Raw genomic sequence first — 10,982 nt, forward strand, 5'->3', positions numbered from 1 at the left:
GAGCATGATCTTGCAGATGTGGAAGTCTATTCAAATGATATGTTTCAGGTAGGCCTTCATTGCTTAGTGGTGCTTTTGGTAATTCTTCCAAGGGATGATACTCCTTGGTGGCTTTGAATATTTGATCAGCCCATGTAATCACTTGAATATCATGCATTCATTTGATAAAATTATGAGAGTATATGCACTAGTTTAACATGGCCTAGACTAGGTAGTAGATTGTATGCATCAAGGGGTATCTTAAGGGGAATGAATTGAGTTGCAATCTTGCTAGAATTTACTAGTATTATGCTCCTTTTCCTTGGAATTTTCCTATTCATCATGAGAGTGATGTGTATATGTATGATGGACATCTTCTTGGTTAGATTGAATTATTGATACAGCTAAAGTAGACCCAAAATTGGTGCTTGATAGTCATTTCTTGAAGGGTGTGTGATTTTTCTTTTATAAAATTAAATATAATTTTTTTTGATTTGTACACAATCATTGAAATCATAATCCATTTACGTACATGTTTACAACTATGAATCCATGTTAGTTTGAGATGTTAAAATCTAATTCAAGATTATACTATAGTGTAGCACAAGCATTGAGGAGTTGTGGGAACATCACTAGGAAGGATAAGCATTATGCAGCATCGAATAGTATTGTTGCTTATCCTAGTCTACTAGCAACATGCAGCTATTAGAATTTTGTTAAGCAGAGAATAGTTTAGGATGGATCCTGCTAAGGTCATACCACAGACAATAGCCATATATGTAAAAGGAAGTAGGGGCTACATAGGTCAGGTCTCTTTGGGATTGCCATATGGATCGTCATTCCTTTGAGATAGCTGGCCTCCGATTTCAATCTCATCAAAGCTCGAGTATTAAACCAACATTTCTCAAATTGGCCTTATCCCTCAGCTTGTTGTCTGAACTACTTAGTCTTAGATACATCATGCTAGCAAAACACTTCATTGAATGTGACCGCTAAGTGGCGCTCTTCAACATCCTCGTCTAAGATGTGCCATAAAATATTATTTGAAAGCCCATTGCAATGCTTGCCAAGATGTTCTTGCTCCACCCAAGTTAGGGGATACCCTAGGTATCCCGCATGTTCTTTAGGCAACCTACCCATGTTGGGGTGGACATAGATACATACAAGGAACTTCAACCTAGCATCCAATTCTGTGAGGCACTCAATGGCATTTCTATTTTCTAAGTATGCTTGCTCTTTTATCATTTTCTATAGGGTTTTAATGGTTTCTTTGGGCTTTAACATAGTGGGTGGCTCAGGGTGATATGGACAAGATTGAAGGATTGTAGGATTTCTTGTGCTTTTGATGCCAGGAGGCATATTTCACGGTGGATTCTGTGAGGTTTTACGGTGGATTCCGTAAACTTTGATGACCGGGGCTCATACACAGTGGATTCTTTGTGTGAGAAGTTGATGGGGACGCCTGTCCTTTTCGGGCGTTTCATTAATTTAGTGTGTACATGGGTGATTCCATAGCGGGTGATTCCGCAAAATGCATATTAAATTAATAAACGTTTATGAGTTTAGAGTGCGCACTCGTAATAAATTAAGGTTAGGATTTATTTCTAACCAGTTGATTTATTTATGTAGCTGAAGACTGCTAGGTATTCACTTTTGTCGGTTTAATTGTATTATTTTACTAATGATTGTGAATGCTTCAGTTGATGTGTAGAGATAGCAGCAGTGGCGGAGGAAAGCATTGGAGTCTAGCGAGTATTCGATCTATGGATTATATTTTGATAGGCGCCACACCTATATTTTGTCATGTCTATTGAGGCATTGATTATTTATTATTATTTTGTATGCGCCTATGCGCACGGATATGTTATTTCTATTTGGGACATTGTGTTGGGCGTGCCAGACTCTATGGGCACCGTCCATTAGCTTTATTTCCTATTTTTGTAAAAGCAAACTCAAAAGCTAAAAGCTTGTCATATTTTTGTAAATTGGGCTATTATTGAGCATGAAGATGGAAATATACATAAAAATACATGCTTTGTGAAGCGCTCACACAAGGCATGGGGGGAGATTGAACCCAATTGGTCTCTTGCTCTTGTCATTCATGCTTTTTACATTGTTTTTTGTGCAAAAAGGTAGAGTTCATTGTTCTTGGGGACCTTCCGGGATTCACTACGTGAGCATACTGCGACCGATCTGCGCACCAGCTTTTGGGATTCTTTTGTTTATCTTGAGGCTTCATGGATACCGTGTCTTGTGCTTTGTTAAATGTGACTGGTGTAGTCACAAATAGCTATGACTATTCGATTTCCACACTTAATTGGATCATGCACTTTCTTATCTGTGAATTGAGTTTTATTTGCAACAATTGGAAGCACCTATTACTTGGAATGTTTGGAAATTTCAAACGTAGTCACAAGTATAGTGCTTTTGGGAGAAGCAAGAATAGGGATATCTATGGATAAGGGCTATAAATTCTCACTCTTTTCCTTGAATTCTATCTTTGTAGCTTCTGCCACTAGCAACAAGTGTTTGCCATTGTTGTTATTTCTTTTGCGTCCTTTTTTTTTCTCTTAGATAATGAAGGTGTAGACTTAGGAGATTCTATGCCTTCACCTGGTTTAACACTTGTATCATTGGATAGCTCATTAGCAATCTCTTATCCTTTTGTCTCCTCATGGCATTTTCGTAGGTTAGGTTGAACAATATTGCTAGGATGTGGTGATTCAATAGCCTCTTTTTTGGAAGAGTTGATCCTTTCGACTATCTCTTCTTCATTAGGCATATGAATTGTGGCGGTTGGTAATTGTTCTTACTTAGTTGTTGGCTTTGGGGATTTGTTTTATTTGATTGTGGATGGCTTGATCTTGGGATTGCAAAATTTCTTTTGTCTCCCTTGACTGTTCCTTTTCATGATTCATTTTACATTAAAGATTGTTATTCTTCCATTGAGGAGGCACTTGTATGTGAAGTGATGGAGGTGACCTTGGCACACAACGAAAGTTTTCATGTATGGTACCCTTGAGCAAGTATGAGGGATTGTGGAACCCATCATTGCATAGTAACTCTCCATCGATGTGTTAGCTTATAAGATTTGGGCCTTTTTCATAGCTTTTTGTAAGTTTTGTAGGTTCCTCTTTTATTCTTAGCATCATTGCATAGTAACTCTCCATCGATGTGTTAGCTTACAAGATTTGGGCCTTTTTCATAGCTTTTTGCCTATTTTGTAGGTTCCTCTTGTATTCTTAGCATCACTCCTCAAATTTTTCATTTGGAGAGTGGTTGTGATGATAGATTCCCTTTCTTCGATGTGTGTTAAAGTAACTCCTCATGCATTTCCTACTTTTTTCCCTAGTTGGTATCTATTTTGAGTCACAAATTTGCTCCTTGCCTTTTCCTTGTCAAGGATTGGCAAGATCACCACCCTTGCTAAAAGTTGTAATTATCCTCACATTCAGGAGCTTAGATGCATCTGTTGCATTATGCTCACTTGAAAGCTCTATCAAGAAGTATTTCCTTTCCTACATCCTCATGGTTCATGAGTACATGGAATAAGGTAGGAAGGCTTTCAATTTTGATAATTGTGAGGATTTTGCACTTTTCTAAGAGAGAGTATAGCTTTCCTCCATAGGGGTCGAGGATTACATTGGTCGGTGTTAGCTCAGTCCATGTTTCATAAGTAATATTAAAGTATGCTCCTTCATTGATGAGAGCATCAACAATATGCTCTTTTTTTGCAGTAAGTTTGACCCTAGAGAGGCTATAGGTATTATCTCATTGTGTTTCAAGTCTAAACCTAAAACTCCAACCTTTAGAATGCAAATGTTTGAAGTTCTAGCTAAATTATCAAATAGAGTTCATGTATTAGAGTCATCACTTATTCGTGCAATGCTACTCGTATCACATTTAACATCATTGTTATTGAATTGATTTATCTTTGTGTTGGTCTTCCAATGGTGGTATTACATTCTATTCAAATCGAGTGCAATCTAAATGCATTGTGTAGGTGTTCCTACATGGCCTAGTTGCCCTTGATAGCTAGTGTGCCTTGCTAGAGTGCTATGGTCTTTGCATTTCTTTCATTTAGGTGTGAATTTCCCTTGCTTCTATTTTTATGATTTTATTAAGTTATTGTAATATATTGCTTGAGTTTAGTTGCTCCCCTTGGCCTTGTCTCTTATAGATTCTCAGTTTGATTTGTTCCCCTTTGACAATGTTTAGCAGTGTATTAGTCTCTTTTTTGTCTATGTTTGTTGCGATGTGGTTCTTGTTCCCTTGTCATTGTGTTGCAAGTTTGGTTCTTAGGGTTTCTTTTTCTTACTTTTTTGGTGTTTTTTTTTAACATTCTTGTTTAAACAAGGCACAATGTGTTTTCTCATGTGCTTGTTGTAATGGTTTCTCTTATATTTGTAGTTCTTTTCATTGATTCTTATGATAAATGAGTATGTGTGTACAACTATGTTTTTTCTCCTATAAATCAATCCATAGAGTTACAATTCAAGATTCCCAAGTGCAGTTGTGCTCAATCAAGCTTTGTACTTTTCAATCAACAACATGTGAATGTTATGCAACTTTCTTAATGCTAGTGATGCTCAATGATTTGTTTTCTTTCTAACCCCTTTGTAACATGTTTTTCCAATTGTTTTTTTAAATTACCATTCCAACCCTTGCTTAGAAGGCTTTCTCCTACTAACAACAATGTAGGTTCTCTTTTCCTTCAATAAACCCCCTTCTCAAGAGTCATGTTGGGTCAATTTGCCTAGGCTCAACCTTGTAAAGCTTAAGAGGTGACTTTGCATGCAACCAAGGTAGTTGATGTAGTAACATGGATTCCCACAAGTGTAATATCCTAATTATGGAGGTGACACCCAAAGAAGCTACACAGAGTTCCTCAAGGGATGCTTAAGAGGAACACAAAAGTAACCATCCTTGGAATGCTCACACTATAGAGTGAGATGGGAAGTCTTAGACCATTGTTCCAACATTTACCTTGGTGATCAAAAAGAGTTTCTAAGTATTCATTTCACAAAATTTTGATGGTTGATTAGTCCTCTTGTGCCCTTGGGTCCCCCTAACGCTCCTTATACTGTGCTAGTACTAGGAAGCCTCTAGTACTCTATGTGCCATATGACAACCTTTAATGTGCCTTTTTGCAAGTCATTGGTGTGGAGTCTTAGGACTATTGCAGTTGATGGAGGTTTTGTCACTTATTGCAAGTAGAGCTCTTGTAGTAGCAACTCTCAGGCACTAGAATTGGTTGGAAATCTTGTGCATCACTAGCTTTGGTCTTAGTCTTAGCTAATGAGTCAATAGCCTTTTGGGAGCTAAATTCAGCCCCAAGTAGAATTGAGTCAAGTAAAGAAAAAGCTTTAGCCTCTAGGTTTGTCATGGATGTTGAAAATGTTAGTTCAATTTCTTTTGCATCCTTTTTGGAGCTAATTCAGTCTCAAGTAGAATTGAGTCAAGTCAAGGCATTTCTAGCCTCTAGGATTGTCATGGACATTGGAAATGTAAGTTCAATTCCTTTCACATCCTTGCAATGCCCTCCACACCCCTAACAATAGCCTTACTTGAGTTCTCTAGTTTTCTACCCATGAATCATTGGTTGCTACTTTTGTAATTGCAACGTCCATTATATTGTCAAGACTGAACTCTTTGTCGAGTCTATTCACAAGGTTTTCGACTAGGTTCAAGGAGTCATGACATAGAGGTGTAGATCGTTAATATGAAGATGCCCTATCAAGTACCCTTGATGGTTTGTAAATTTTTTTTGCTTCTTCTTTAGTTACAATAACACTAATTCTCAAGATAGAGTCATGATGAGATAATTCATTGCTCACAAAATGGTGACACAAGGTGCACACATCCTTTAGACATTATTTGTGTCAACCCTCCCCAGGAATCCTCTATCAAGTTTTGATGGCCTTCTTGCCAAGCCAAGAGCAATAAATCACACTCTTTCGGTTTCTAACTATATAGCTATTATATCAAATCATGGGGTCCCAAAGCATCATGCTTAGGACATTGTCGTGACTAGGAATGAATCAAGAGTGTTGATTTTACTCTTATTGACTTGTTCCTCCTAGGCCCCAATAGGTCATAAAACTCTCTTAGCCTATGGATTGTGGCTAGCGATCACAAGCTTCAAGTGCATGGCCTTTGATGAGTATATGGATCACTCAAGTAGCATCTGTCATGAATCATGTAGTAGAGGGACTTGCTTGGGCTATTGTGTTGAACACACACAATACATACAAGAGGAAGCTCACTCAAGAACACAAGAAGAGAGATGAGGGCCAAAACATTTTCTTGCTAGTTTTTCTTCTCTCTCTCACAATACAATGTATACAAAGCATAGATAAGATGCAACATAAAGGAAAGTGGGCTACCAAGTCAAACAATACATAATTAATTATACTAATTGACTGGCGCTAGAAATATACTAGCTATAGGTAGGTGTAACTAATTGAATATAATAAGCGATAAGTTAGTGGCCATGTGAGGATCATAATAACCATTAACATGATAATGTAAACATGTAGATCTATCTAACCAGGTAGTCTATCATCAATGTTTGTAGGTATTGAGCTTGCTATCTCAACACTCCCCCTCAATCTCAATCATATCTCTATAACTTTAAGTAAGCTCCAAAAATTTTGAAGCTTCTCTCCACTCAAACCATTTGTGAAAATGTCAGCTACTTGACTCTATGCACTGACATATACCAAGTTGATCTCATCTGCAAAGTACCTTCTCTCTCACAAAATGGTAATGTATCTCAATGTGTTTTATCCTGCCATGGAACATTGGGTTCCTCATAATTTTTTACTATTCATGTTATCATAGTAAATAACAACTAGACCATCTTCTTACACATAAAGTTACCCAATAATTTTTGTAGCCATACCACCTCACATGCTGTCATAACAACACCTCTATACTTAGCGTGTGTACTAAAGCAACAATTGGTTGCTTTTTGCTACTCCAAGTAATTGTTACACTACCAATGAAAAATATGAATCAACTGGTTGAGACTTGCTATTAGCCTAATTTGCATTTGTGTACCCAAACACCTATGCATCCTTACTTGTCTTATAAAAAAGTTTATAATGCAAGGGTGGGCTTCATATATCTTAATATGCATCTAATTGCATCCGAATGAGGCTTCCTAGGTACTTGCATAAATTGATTTACGATATTGGCGCTCTTGTGAGCATGCTGCCAAAATCCACAGACCTCTTATTGCTTCAAGCATTTCAAGCCAAGAGCTATGGCTACCTCTCACACAGCCATGTGCACTCTCTCACACACAAGTGTAGTGAGCTTACCTTTGAATCCGATCAATTTACCTCCTCCCACGAATCTGCCATGATAGCTCCACAAATCTGTCACGATAACTCCATGAACCAAGATGCGCTTTCAAGCAAGCTTCATCTCCAAGCTCCAAGCTTCAAGCTCCATAGCCATGCATGCAAGAAAAGAGAAGAGAAGAAGGAGAAGATGAAGAGAGGAGAGAAGAGCTTCTCCACTGTCCCTCACACACACACACACACACACACACACACACACACACACACACACACACACACACACACACACACACACACACACACACACACACACACACACACACACTCCCTCTCTCATACACAATAATGAAGCAAAAAACAAGAAGAGAGCAAGTTTGGCCACACACCAAGAATGAGCTTCTTCATTCACTTTTTGACTTTTATACATGTCCTACCTCCTCCTTGGGCAGCCATCCCCTTTTTGGTTTGGGGCCTTTGTCTATTCCTCCACTCTTTTTTTGTCCTCCTTTCCTATTAGCATGGCTTTAATATGTGCCTCTTTATTCTTTACAATTTGCATGGGAGAGAGCTTGATGCTCTTTTACAAAATAAATTACAATGCATCTGGTACTCTTTTTTTTGCAAAAATATTAAGGTGCACTTATTCTTGTGTGCCTCTCTCTTACATTTATAGTTTTTTCCTGCACTTTGTGTCTTCGAATTTTGCTTAGTGCACCTTTGTCCTTTGTCTTCTTCTTGCCTTTGGAATCATCTTCCACTTTCGATTTTTTGGATTTTTTATCTTGGTCTTTTGAGCGTTAACCTTAATCCCCCCCTAAATGAGTGCCAATCCCATGGCAATTGATGGTATAGGCTGAAGATGTTGAGAGTTGGTGTGGAATGGTTCTTAGAGCCTTTGGGAAGGTTGGTCATGTTGGAGATGCTCTATGAAGCAAGTTTCAAAGATAGATTGGTGATTGAAGAAGGCCTTCAAACTTTTTTTATTGCCTTGCCACTTTATATCTAAAAAGAAGAATGAGTGCACTTCCTGGGGGGGTGTATCTACCTTATTGTGCAGTGGATTGTGTGAGTGATGGTGGAACTGGGAGATGGGTTGACACCATAGGCAAGCCTAAGGTGTTGTCCCACACTTGAGGATCTAGTTCATGTAAAGGGAGGTGTTGTGTGTGGCTTAGGGAGACATGTCTATCAAAATGTCCTATCCTTGATGTGCCCTAAATTTTGTGAAGTGGGGGAGGGGCTAGGATGGTCCCTAAGTATAGTGGTTTCGATACTCATAGAGCAAAAATGGAGGGATTTCTTTTTTCTTTTTTTTTTTCACTTTTTTGTGTTATAAGAGAGCACATTAAGTGGCATCCCATTCATCTGCAAGGGCCAACAAGCTACAGGGAGGCTTGAGGGATTTGCTTATGAAAGGTTGGCTTTGCATATAGCTCTTCAAGTTGATTCTTACATTGAGGGGTGTGGTGGACAAAAACGGGTGGTTGCACCCAGTAAACCTATTATCGCTCATATATTCTAAAAGCTCATATATTACACTAGCAAGAGAATGGCTCTCATCATGAGGCAGGTCATTGTGCAGCTATCTATCCCTACATTAATGTCAAAGAAGAGGGGCCATAATCGCTCTTCCTCTGTAGTAGGCTTTTGTTTTAGTAAGATTTTCAAAAGGTGAAGATAATTACAAGTGATGATGAAGGAAGGATTCGGACAAGAAGAGAATTCCCTGAGGAAGAGTGCTATGGATGGGCAGAGGTTCCCCTCTGTGAAGGTTAAGCACTCCTTTGGAGATGTGGTCACTTTCCTAGTTATTATGGTCATCTGCCTTGTTTTCTCTAGCTGTAGGTTGCATATGAATTCCTTTCTTTATCTAGCTTGTCAAGTACAACCTTTCTTTCTTCATTCATCTTGTCATGTTGACTCTAAAGTTCTTTCACCAGTTCATCGTTCTCTTTTGTGTTGCACATTGTTGAGGGCACCAAAGTAGTAGATAGTTCAAGGCAGTGTACCTTCAGCCCTTGGTGTGATTCGGCATCAGCTCTGTTGGCCTTTTGGTTCCTGCGAGCAAAGATCCTTCACTTGGTGAAAGGGAAAGTCTTGCACATTGCTTACAAGATACTGCACCCAAGCTATGATGTTACTTTCATTGACTGCCCCTTTTGTGGTTTCTTGCATTAGAGTGGTCATAGTGACCATGACTGGTGGGGGTGGGTGTAGGGGAACCTTTCCCTTACCTTTCACCATTGGTCTTTGTTCTGCCTTTTTTGCGGCAACACTTGTGCTAGGCATGTCTCCATATTTCGGGCTCCATATGGCTAGCTCTTCAAATTAAGGGGTTACTCTATTTTTCTTCTAATGGTAAGAGCCATCTACTTTATCCTCCTCTCTTCTCAATCTTTCTTCCTCTTCCTCCTATTTCTTTTTACGTTCTTCTTCAGATATTTTTGACTGCCCTTTTGCTCTTCGCAAGTGCTCATCTTCTTTCTCTTATTTCTTTTTGCATTCTTCTTCGAGTCTCCTTGATTCTACTTGGGCGGCTTCTAGGTCTTTGCCCCCTTCTGCTATGGCTTTGGTCTTTTTGCTTGGGATTCTCAACATGATTCTTCTTCTTTTCCTTGGCTTGATAGTGTGGAACCTGCTACCCTTGTTCACTTAACTATCTTCTCGCTTGAAGTTTCTTGTTGTTGAGTTGGGTAGTTGGCTTCTCTCTTCTTAGTAGCTTGTTCTGTCTCCTCCTGTTGGGGCTGCTGAACTCTATTAAATTCTTCTTTCCCCAAATTCCCTATTGAGAATGAAGTGGGAGGGCTCACTAGAGTGGGAGAGCAATGCTCTTCTTGGATCAGTGATCTCTTAGGGGTCTCCTCCACTACTTCTTCTCTTTCCATCTCCCCCATGGCTTCCTGTATGATGGTAGTCAATACCCCTCTAAACCTCGTGATTGATGCCTTGGATGCAGGTTTTTTCCTCTTTGATTCTACTGTTTTATCTGGAGACTCTCCTCCTGTTATCCTTGGAGTTATTGCTAGCACCTTTGCCAATACCTGGATTATTTTTCTGACATAAGCATTCCAGTTCACATGATCTAGTGCATTTTTGCTGTGAGGATTTCAAGTAAGGGCACTCCTATTTTGTTCATAAGGGCGTTATATATTTGACTCAAGAGGAGAGTGAGGACCATCTTTGCTTGTAGTCTGATGTGGTGGCTTTGGGAATATCAGCCAAGCTGATTCCTTTAGGTAAATTTTCCTCTTATCCATTCCTAACATCCCATAGAAATCTCTCTTTGGCCTCTTTTCTAGCTTGTCCACTAACCCCAAGGCCTTCTCCATGACCTCCAAGCTAAGTTCAACTTCCACTCTCCTAGTGGCATCTCCTTGTCTAATTAACCCTCTGCCACTATTCTTTTGGACATCAAAAGTTTTCAAAAATTTGGTGCATTTGCTATGATCTATGTCCTCGCCCATCTCCTCAAGGTATTTAGTAAGATTGCACTGTTCTATCATCTATTTGATTGCCTCTTCTAATGTCACTAGCTTCTCTAGGTTATTTATGCTATAGTATTTCAATTGATTGAAGATGTGTGTCTCAGTGGGGGCAAATCAATATTTTTTGTGTTCTTTCTTTGAGAATGGGAGCTTGTTGGTTTTATCTTGTTTCCCTACCATTTGGGTTCCTATCATCACACAATAGCCCATA

The sequence above is a fragment of the Lygodium microphyllum genome, chromosome 17 (genome assembly GCF_053477565.2).
Source record: "Lygodium microphyllum isolate KBCC chromosome 17, Lygodium_microphyllum_v1.1.10, whole genome shotgun sequence".
Taxonomy (NCBI): domain Eukaryota; kingdom Viridiplantae; phylum Streptophyta; class Polypodiopsida; order Schizaeales; family Lygodiaceae; genus Lygodium; species Lygodium microphyllum.